We start from the raw sequence: 9,699 nt of genomic DNA, 5'->3' as shown, positions 1-9,699 counted from the left end.
TGGACTCAATGACCTTTCAAAGTCCATTCTAGGAGATAGGTATATCTCCAATTATTAAAAAAAACACCTTTATATTGTCAGAACAAACTCTGGCTGGCTGAACACTGAGGACAGGCCAGGACCGAGCCGTGGGGGACAGGGCTGCCTCCACCTCCAGTGGGGTCGTAAGGGTGGAGCACCCCATGCGCCAACCAAGTGCCTGGGGATCCACCCAACTCCCCAGGTCATAGTCCAGGAGGTCTCCGATCTTGGTGACTCCCGCCAGGACCAACCTCTGGCACACCGAGGAGGACTCCGCCACCTGCACACGAAGATGGAGATTGTGTAACAGGGGCTCCACGAGGAGATCAGCCCCCAGGGTGGCCACAAAGGACCTGGTTGCTGAAACCAGCCTCCGGGTCTGGAAGAGGTCCTGGTAGAAGACCGGCAGCTCGGAGAGGTCTGCGGAAGACCTCTCGGATGGAGAAAGAAGAGCTGCCGGTCATATCGGAGCCCTTGCAGGCGGCGGAGGAAGGCGTGCGCCAACGTGCTCCACGCCGAGCCACCTGCACTATAAAGGAGTCTCTGCAGAGCTTGGAGGTGGAAGACATGGACCTGCCTGTGAATGCATGTCAGGCCCTGTCCGCCCTCCTCCAAGGGAAGATGGAGAACCCCCGCAGAGACCCAGTGCAGTCCCGGCCAAAAAAACCCCAGAACCCCAACCTCTGGAGATTGGCCAGGAACACCGGGGGCGGGATAGGGTGTTGAGTCGGTGCCAGAGCATGGACAGGACCAGCTGGTTAAGCACCAGCGCTCTCCCCCAGAGGGAGAGGCACCGGAGCAGTCCCGTCCAGCTCCACAACTGCCCAGTCACCCTGCTCTCCAAACCGTGCCAGTTCTCCGGCGGAAACGGATGCATGGCCAAGAAATAAACACCAAGATAGAGCAGTGGACCCGCGCTCCACCGAATGGCTTGAAGCGCGGGTGGGAGGGGGCTTGCCCGCCACCCGGCCCCAACCACCAGGCCAGAGCTCTTGACTCAGTTGACCCGGGTGGAGAAGGCCGCCGAATAAACAGCTTGACAAGCCTCCACCTGCACCAGGTTGTCCGGGTCCTGGACTATGAGAAGCACGTCGTCAGCATATGCTGCCAGAACCAGCCGCACCTCCGGCTCACAGAGCACGAACCCCGTCAACCTCTTGCGAAGGAGACAAAGGAAGGGCTCAATGGCCAGAGTGTGGTGATGTGATGTTCGTCCATCGTTTTTCGAAGAAGACCTTGACATCTAGCAGGTTATAAGCTGTCCACAGTGCGTCCGCAGGTGGCTGGCAAGGCCAATACGGGCACGGAATGTTCTGCCACATGTCGGGCAGACATGCGTGGGCACCACTGTTACAGCATTTGCAGCTCTAGCTTTACGAAGTGCTCGCTTCTCTTGTGCTATGATTATCCTTCTGGCTTCAGATGTCTGGCAGCCTTGGTGGATCAGCGTACGCCATGTCGATTGATCTTGTGCCAAGGTTTCCCAGGAGGTGATGTCGATATCCAGGGACTTAAGAGAGGCTTTCAGTGTGTCTTTGTATCGCTTCTTTTGTCCCCCGTGCAATCGCTTTCCTTGAGACAGCTCACCATAGAAGAGCTGTTTGGGGATGCGGTAGTCTGGCATCCTTACAACATGGCCTGCCCAGCGTGTCTGGGCTTTCATGAGCAGAGTGTAAACTGGCGGCAGGCCTGCTCTAGAGAGGACTTCTGTATCTGGCACCTTATCCTGCCACCGGATCCTCAGAAGTCTGCGGAGGCAAGTCATATGGAAGTGGTTCAGCTGCCTAGCATGCCTCCTGTATACAGTCCAAGTCTCACTGGCATACGTCAGGGTAGTTAGCACTACTGCTCAGTAGACTTTAAGCTTTGTAGCAAGGCTTATTCCACGGCGGTCCCACACATTGGTCAGCAGTCTGCCAAATGCAGAACTTGCCTTGGCAATTCTGCAATTGACCTCGATGTCAATTGTCACTGCACGAGAAAGGGTGCTGTCAAGGTATGTAAATTGGTCCACTGCTTGCAGCTTTTGTCCCTTCACTGTGATGGTGGGCTCTTGGTGTTGAGCTTTCGGAGCTGGCCTGGTGCAACACTTCGGTTTTCTTTATGTTGATGAGGAGGCCGAAGTTGTCACATGCTGCTGCGAATTTATCCATGCTAGCTTGCATTTCCTGCTCTGACCCAGCATTCAGGGCACAGTCGTGAGCAAAAAGGAGGTCTCGTAGCACAGTCTCCTTTATTTTGGTGACAGCCTGGAGTCTTCGCAGGTTGAACAGTTTCCCATCAGTCCTGTATTTCAGGCTGATTCCCAAGGAACTGTTCTGAAAGGCGTCTGACAGCATAGCTGAAAACATTATGCTGAACAGGGTCGGTGCCAACACACACCCTTGCTTGACGCCGTTTGTGACGGGAAAGGCCTCTGAAGCTTCTCCGTCGTCCAGAACACGAGCCATCATGCCATCGTGGAACTGACGTACCATCAGAATAAAACTTCGACATGATGTGCCACAGACCTTCGCGACTGACAGTGTCAAAAGCCTTGGTAAGATCCACGAAGATGGTGTATAATTCGCGATTCTGCTCTTGACACTTCTCTTGGAGCTGTCGGACTGTGAAGATCATGTCCACAGTGCCACGCTCTTTTGCAGAAGCCGCACTGTGTCTCGGGTAGTAGACCCTGTTCCAGGTGGTCAATCAGGCGATTCAGCAACACTCGTGCAAGGATCTTACCTGCGCTAGAAAGCAGTGATATTCCTCTATGATTATCGCAAACTTTTCGATTTCCTTTCCTCTTATAGAGGTGTACGATGGACGCGTCTTTCAATTCCTGAGGAATGGACCCTTGATTCCAGAAGGACTGGAACAGGTGAGTGAGTTTGTCAACAAGCATTGCACCACCATCCTTATAGATTTCTGCTGGAATCGCATCAGATCCTGAGCCCTTGCCACTGGACAGCTGGCTGATGGCCTGTAGGGTTTCAGTCTCTGATGGTGGAATGTCCAGGCTGTAGTTGATATCCGCCTGGGGCATTCTGTCAATCGCCTCAGTATTGATGGAAGATGGGCGGTTCAGTACAGATTGGAAATGCTCAGCCTAATGCTGTAGAATCAGAGTCTTCTCAGTAATGAGAGTTACACCATCCAAGTCCAGGAGAGGGGAACTCCCTGAAGGCCGAGGTCTGTACAAGGATCTAAGGGCTTCATAGAACCGTTTGGCATCGTTTCTATCAGCAAACTTCTGGATTTCATCCGCTTTGGCACTCAACCAGGAGTCCTGCATCTTGCGAAGCTTGCTCTGTACAGTCCTGCGAATGTTGTTAAAGGCATTTTTCTTAGCTGTTGACAATGGATCATTCTGATGAGCACGGTGAAGGCGGTGCTTGTCAGCAAGTAAAGCCTTGATCTCTTCGTCGTTTTATCAAACCAGTCCTGCTGTTTCCTATGTGAGGGTCCAAGAACCTTCAGTGCAGAAAAGTGCACAATATTTCGGAAGTGTTCCCAGTTCCTCTCAACATTTTCCTCTAATTGCAGCTCTGAGAGTTGGTTACCAAGATCTTCTACTAGTGAAGCTACTGTGTTGGGGTTCTTCAGTTTACTGATGTTGATCTTTTTCATCACAGCTTTGTTTCCCTGCAGACATCTCTTTGGCTTGATGTAAAGGCTTAATTTAGAGATGATAAGTCTATGATCAGTCCAACAGTCAGCACTTGGCATGGCCTTGGTCACCCTTACATCCTGTCTGTCTTTCCTCCGCACGATGACATAATCAATGAGATGCCAGTGCTTGAAGCGTGGGTGCATCCAGGACGTCTTTTTGCGAGTGGGCAGGCGGAAGATGGTATTGGTGATGATCAGATCATGAGCCGCACATGTCTTCAATAGTAGTAGGCCATTGCTGTTGCATTTGCCGATTCCATTTTTTCCAATGATGCCATCCCAGGCAGAGTGATCGGATCCTACTCTCGCGTTAAAATCGCCAAGTAGAATCAGCCTGTCAGTGTGCTTCACGGATTAGAGTAGGGCATCAAGATCTTCATAAAACTTGTCCTTTACTTCATCCGGATTCGTCATTGTGGGTGCATAAGCGCAGATTAGTATAACTCGCTTTCCTCTCGGTAGTGGAAGATGCAGTGTCATGAGTCGATCGTTCACGCCCTTGGGAAAACTGGCAAGTTTGCGGACAAGATGATTATTAACCACAAAGCCAACTCCAGATTCACGACGTTCGTCATTGCTGCATCCACACCAGAAGAATGTGTAGCCACCTCCTGTTTCTGTGAGCTGACCTTCGTTGGCTAGACGAGTTTCACACAGGGCCACAATATCGATGTTAAATCTTGCGAGCTCTCTGGCAACCAGGGCTGTTCTTCTTTCTGGTCGATCTGCTGAGGGGTTGTCTTGAAGCGTGCGTACATTCCATGTACCAATAATGAGTGGTATCACCTTACGTTTTATTATTTGAAATTTTGTTGTTCGACCACATAAGATGGGATCCCCTCCAGCCGCGGTAAGCTGGCCAGGGTTCTATGAAGCAAACAATGTTTAGGGCACCTTTTCTAGCCCCTTCCTCTTACTATGGAGGTGAGCAGTGCGGTCCTAAAGAGGACTGCTCAGTCTCTCAGGTAGACGCCGAATCCAGCTGTTGCTTTGGTCAGCAGGAAGACGACCATTAGACCTGAGCCGCCTGTGTGCAGGTCCGCGGCTACAGCTCCCAGTGTATCCACACCTGCTGCTTCGTCGCTCGCCCATCGCCACAGGACTTTACGGTTTACGGAAATTGGAGGGATGTCAAGACTTGCGCGTGAATTGGATTAAAGTGAGGGAGAGGTGCGCATAGTCAGCCTCACTCTCTCTTCCCAGATTCCATCTTGCTCCAATGGCAGGACAAAAGTCGAGACGGTTGGAGATGGGCTGGGTGCAGTGGTTGACCAGGGCATTTTTCGTGTCTTGCCGTGCTCTTAGCGTACCACATCGCTTGCAGAAACCACCTTCATGACCGTTGGTCCTATTCTAAAAGGTCTCATCCGCTCAATCCGCCGGAGTCTGTCTTCACATGCTCGGGATAGACAAGGCCCTATCTCACCGTAGGTCTATGCCCAACGGCTACCCTCAACCTGGTTTGGCCAGCCTGTCGAAGCTGTTGCCCGGGGTGTGGCCGCTGCGCATGCTACAGCTACTAGGAGCCACAGGTGAGAGCTGAGTGACAGGTGGGGACCAAAGGTGGACGAGCTGCCCTGGAAGGACACGACATGCCCCTACACCAGAGGTGCTACCCCTCCCTGAACACCCCATACACCCCTGCCTGCTGTCAGGTCAGAGGGTACAGCTGACCTGACAGCGGGCAGCCTTGACGCACCCCTCGCCCAAAGCTGACAGGTGCAGTCAGGGTCCAATTGAGCTTGACCAAACACTCTGCGGAGGCATACAGCACCTGGAGAATCCCCACAAACCGGGGTCCGAAGCCAAAAGCCCGCAGAATGCCCAGGAGATACCCGTGGTCCATCCGGTCGAACGCCTTCTCCTGATCCAGGGACAGGAGGGCAAACGACAGACCATCCCTACACCCAAGCTCCAAGAGATCCCAGACTAGACAAAGATTGTCAAAGATGGTACGGCCTGGGACGGTGTAGGTCTGGTCTGGATGGACCACGTCCGCCAGCATGGACCGCAGCCGCAGCGAGATGGCCTTCGCCACGACCTTATAGTCCGTGCTGAGGAGCGAGACGGGACGCCAATTCGGGAGATTGCGGAGGTCCCCCTTCTTCGGCAAAAGAGGGAGCACTCTCCTCTCCAAGGACTCGGCCCAGACAATGGCAAAGTCTGGGCCAAGGACATCCCAGAACACGCGGTAGAACTCCACGGTCAGCCCATCCATGCCCGGGGATTTATTAGTGGGCATGAGATGGAGGGTTTCCGAGAATTCAGCCAGAGTGAGAGGCAGCTCCAGCCGATCTCGGTCGCGCATCTCTGCCGGATCCATGAGGGGGGCGCCGTCCTCTGCCAAGAGGCAGAGGATGTGCTTTTTTGCCCCGCTCTTCTCTTCCCCAGGGCATAGAAGAAGTGGGAGCCGTGATCCATCTCCTGCAGGAGATGGATGCGGGATCGTACAAAAGCACCCCGGGCCCGAAGATTGTCAAGGGCCAGGAGCACCTCCTGCTTCTCCCAGTGTGCTCCACAGAGGAGTGGATCTCCGGGGCTGGTGGCTAGACGCCTCTCCAGCTCCAATACCTCCTGCTCCAACTGCTCTATCACCAAATCCCTCCGCCGGCTGGCGCCCCGGGTGTGGCTATGGCAGAAGAGCCAGCTGCGCACCTTCCCCACATCCCACCACCGCCGTGCGGAGGGAAAGGCATGCCTCTGTTCCCGCCAGGCAAGCCAAAACTCCCGGAAGGATGCCACAAAGCCCATATCCTCCAGCAGGCTGTTATTGAAATGCCAATAGGCCGGCCCCGGCCTCTCCGAAGAAAGAGAGGCCATCACGGCCACCAAATGGTGGTCCAAGAACGGGGCCGGCCGAACGCTGGAGGAGTGGGCCTGCGAGAGATGACATAGAGAAAAATAAATGCGATCCAGCCGGGAGTGGCTCGACCGGTGTTCCTCCACCCGGACACAAGTGAACGTAGAGTCATTGTCCCGGTGGTGGTCGCGCCAGATGTCCACCAGGGAGTGATGGACTACAATCTCCCTGAGGACGTCTGCAGTGGCTGGGCTCGGCTCGATCCCCGTGCGGTCCTGCTCCTGAAGGGTGCAGTTGAAGTCTCCACCCAGGACCAGGCACTCGCGAGGATCCAAAGTACCGAGGAAGGCGGACGCCTGCCGAAAAAAGCACACTCTCACCGGGCCGGATGCTGGGGCATAGATATTGACAAGATTCAATGTTAGCCCCTCCATCCGAACCCGGAGGTGCAGCAGGCAACCCGGCATGACCTCGGTAAACCCCAGCACCTCGGGCTGTAGGTGCGGGGAGAACAGGGTCAACACCCTGCCATGACGGGCTGAAAGGTGGCTAAAATAGACCCCGTCCTCTCACTCCAGCCGCCAGCTCGCCTCGGTGGCTGGGTCAGTGTGGGTCTCCTGCAGGAAAATAACTGAGTACCTCCCCTCTCGAAGGAAGGAGAGCACCTGGCACCTGTGGAGACCCGACCTATAGCCGCGAATGTTCAAAGTGGCAAAGATGGATGGCAACATAAAGAGGGCTGGGGATGATCCTCACCATCTGGGGCGCTAGCGGCGCCCATTGGACCCCGCAGCAAACCGTGACCAACCTGAAAGCCAGCAGGGCTTCACGGAAGCAGTGGGTCCACTGGTAAGCTGCTGCATCCCGCCCTCATAATGGCCCTCACGGTCTGGAGAACAAGATGGAAATCGCCCCAGCGCTGAAGAGCGAGATGCACTCTGTTTGTGGAGCCACGAGTGTCCTCCAAGAAAGAGCGCATCTCGCTCCTCTGCGCGACGGGGACGGGGGTCATGGACCCTGGGGCACCTCCCGATTGGAACCCCCTGCCAGCCCCGTGGTCTATAAAGACGGGCACACAGGGATCAAAGCCCCGTCGCGGTGCCCGTCCGTCCTGCACCACGCCACCTGACGCAACACTCGGCCCCAAGGACAATGGCAGAGGGAGAACTGCAGCCCCAGATGGGCCGGGAGAAGGAAAAACAAAAACCGCCTGCTGGGGGCCTGTATAAAAAGAAAATGAGGCAACCCCGGGGGCGGCAACAACAGAAGGAGGGAGGGAAGAGAGGTCAAGGACAGGGACAAGGGCGGGAACAGGGTCAGGGGCAGGGACAGGACACAGATCCAGGATGGGAACAGGGTCGGGGCAGGGAACAGGGGCAACATCTAGGGCCTGGGTGGCAGAGCTACCGGAGCACGGTGCCTCTTGACCCAACATGGCAGTTGAAGGGACAGCAAGGGAATGGAGGCACCCTCAGTTACAGCGCTGAGGGGAGGTGAAAACTGTGGTCCCATCTCATGGGGCAGGGCACCCATGGGCTCAGAGCCCGGCCGCTCAGCGTTGGCCGCTGCCACAATGGGCACGGCGGCGTCAGCCAGATTACCAGTCGTGGCCAGGCAGGTGGTCAGGGCCTGGGGCATTGCAGAGGCCAAATCAGGGGCAACCACCTGAGATGGAGGGAAAGGGAGGAGTGGGGGCACCAGATAGCAATCGCCCAGACCGAGGCCCTCCAACGGGGGGGTGTGTGTGCGGGGGGTGAGCTCCACTCCCTCAGTGGTTGTGGTCAAGCCCAGGGCCTCGATCTCAGCAAAAATAGAGGCAAAGTCCCCACCCGCCGCTACAGATTCCCCCTCGACAACAGCCGGGGCAGTAGCCACTGCGGCGCTGACAGGGGGCACAGATGGCAACGGGGCAGTGGGGGCACTGTCTGGAACCCCCTCAGGGAGGGAGTCCATAGGAGAGATGGTACTACCCGCCTCCGCAGCTGCAGAGACCTCGGCCGACTCCAAACAACGAACGTCAGCAGGGGAGACAACGGAACACCCAGCACCAGCGACCCCCTTCATAGTTTTACGGGGGGTCCCTTCCCGCTCGCCAATGGGGGGGGACGCTGGGCCCGTGCTCCCCGCTTGCGGCATCTCCCCCACACAAGCTGCCAGCTCCCCGAAGAGGGGGGCTGGCTAGCTGGGTCAGGGCCAGGGAGCAAGGGCAATGACGGGAGGGCAAGGGAAGACAAGGGCTGGACAACAGGGAAAGGAACAAACTCCCCCGGAGGCAAGCCCCGCTCGAGTCCTGCTACCGGCCCTGCCACCCTCTCCTCCGCGGGCCCCGGTCTACTACCCGCCTCAGCAGCGGGGCCAACATGCTCATCTGGGCACGTTGGGGGGGCCTCCCCCAAGACCCGAGCGCAGTTGACAACGGTCATAGATGGAGGAGGGGTGACCCCAGGGACCGGGCGATCAGGGCCGCCGGTGATGATAAAGCCGACGCCCTTCCGGTTATTGAGGGTCCCAGATGCCCCTCCAAGCCGGGCCAGGGGGCAGTCCCTCTGGACGTGCCCCGCCACCCGGCAGAGAAAGCACCGGGCCACTCCCGACGAATAATAAACCCGGTACTGGGCCCCTCGATGGGGCACCAGAAAGGACCCCTCCAAAGCCTCCGCGTCACGTGCTGCCGTCGGAACTTGAAGGCAGCTGGAGCAGACGGCGAGGCGGCGAGCAGAGGGGTCGCAGCCACCTGGGCGTACGCCCTGGGGGCCGAAGGAGCAGCACCCCCAGAGCTGGTGGAGGGAACAATGGGCAAGGGAGAAGGGGGAGCTGCGGCCGTTGATGGGGCCGCAGCGGGAGGAGGAACCACTGCCACGGGGGGTGTCACCTTCCGGGCAGGCCCTTGCTCTTCTTCGTCCCCCAGCCTTTCCCACCGGCCAAGGGAGTGGTCTCAGAAGTGGAGGCAGCCGAGGTCGCGGCAGCAACAGCGGAGTCTCGGGAGCCCCTATCCGTGCCTGCCAATGCTTCAATGGTAGCAATGGCGGGCAGCCCAGCAGCGGCAGTCGAGGTGGCCATCGCAAGAGAGGGTATGGGGAGGGGGACCGAGAGAGAACTTCAGGGGCATCCAGGGAAGTCCCACCCACGGAATCACCCACCACAGAAAGGGAGGGAAGGGGACAGCCACTAGGGCAGGGAAATGGAAGGAAGGGGAGGGAGGAATGGGAGGAAAGGGAGGGACA

General features: G+C 56.9%; 1 pseudogene; it reads right to left on the bottom strand.

Annotated features, from left to right (window-relative positions):
- Positions 1–1,018: 1,018 nt before the first annotated feature.
- On the bottom strand, positions 1,019–5,983 carry LOC120400494 (annotated as a pseudogene).
- Positions 5,984–9,699: the final 3,716 nt, after the last annotated feature.

Source organism: Mauremys reevesii, linkage group 3, assembly GCF_016161935.1.
Source record: "Mauremys reevesii isolate NIE-2019 linkage group 3, ASM1616193v1, whole genome shotgun sequence".
NCBI classification, from domain to species: Eukaryota; Metazoa; Chordata; order Testudines; family Geoemydidae; genus Mauremys; species Mauremys reevesii.
Note: the sequence above shows the minus strand (reverse complement) of the source record. Positions and strands in the feature narration are given on the sequence as shown.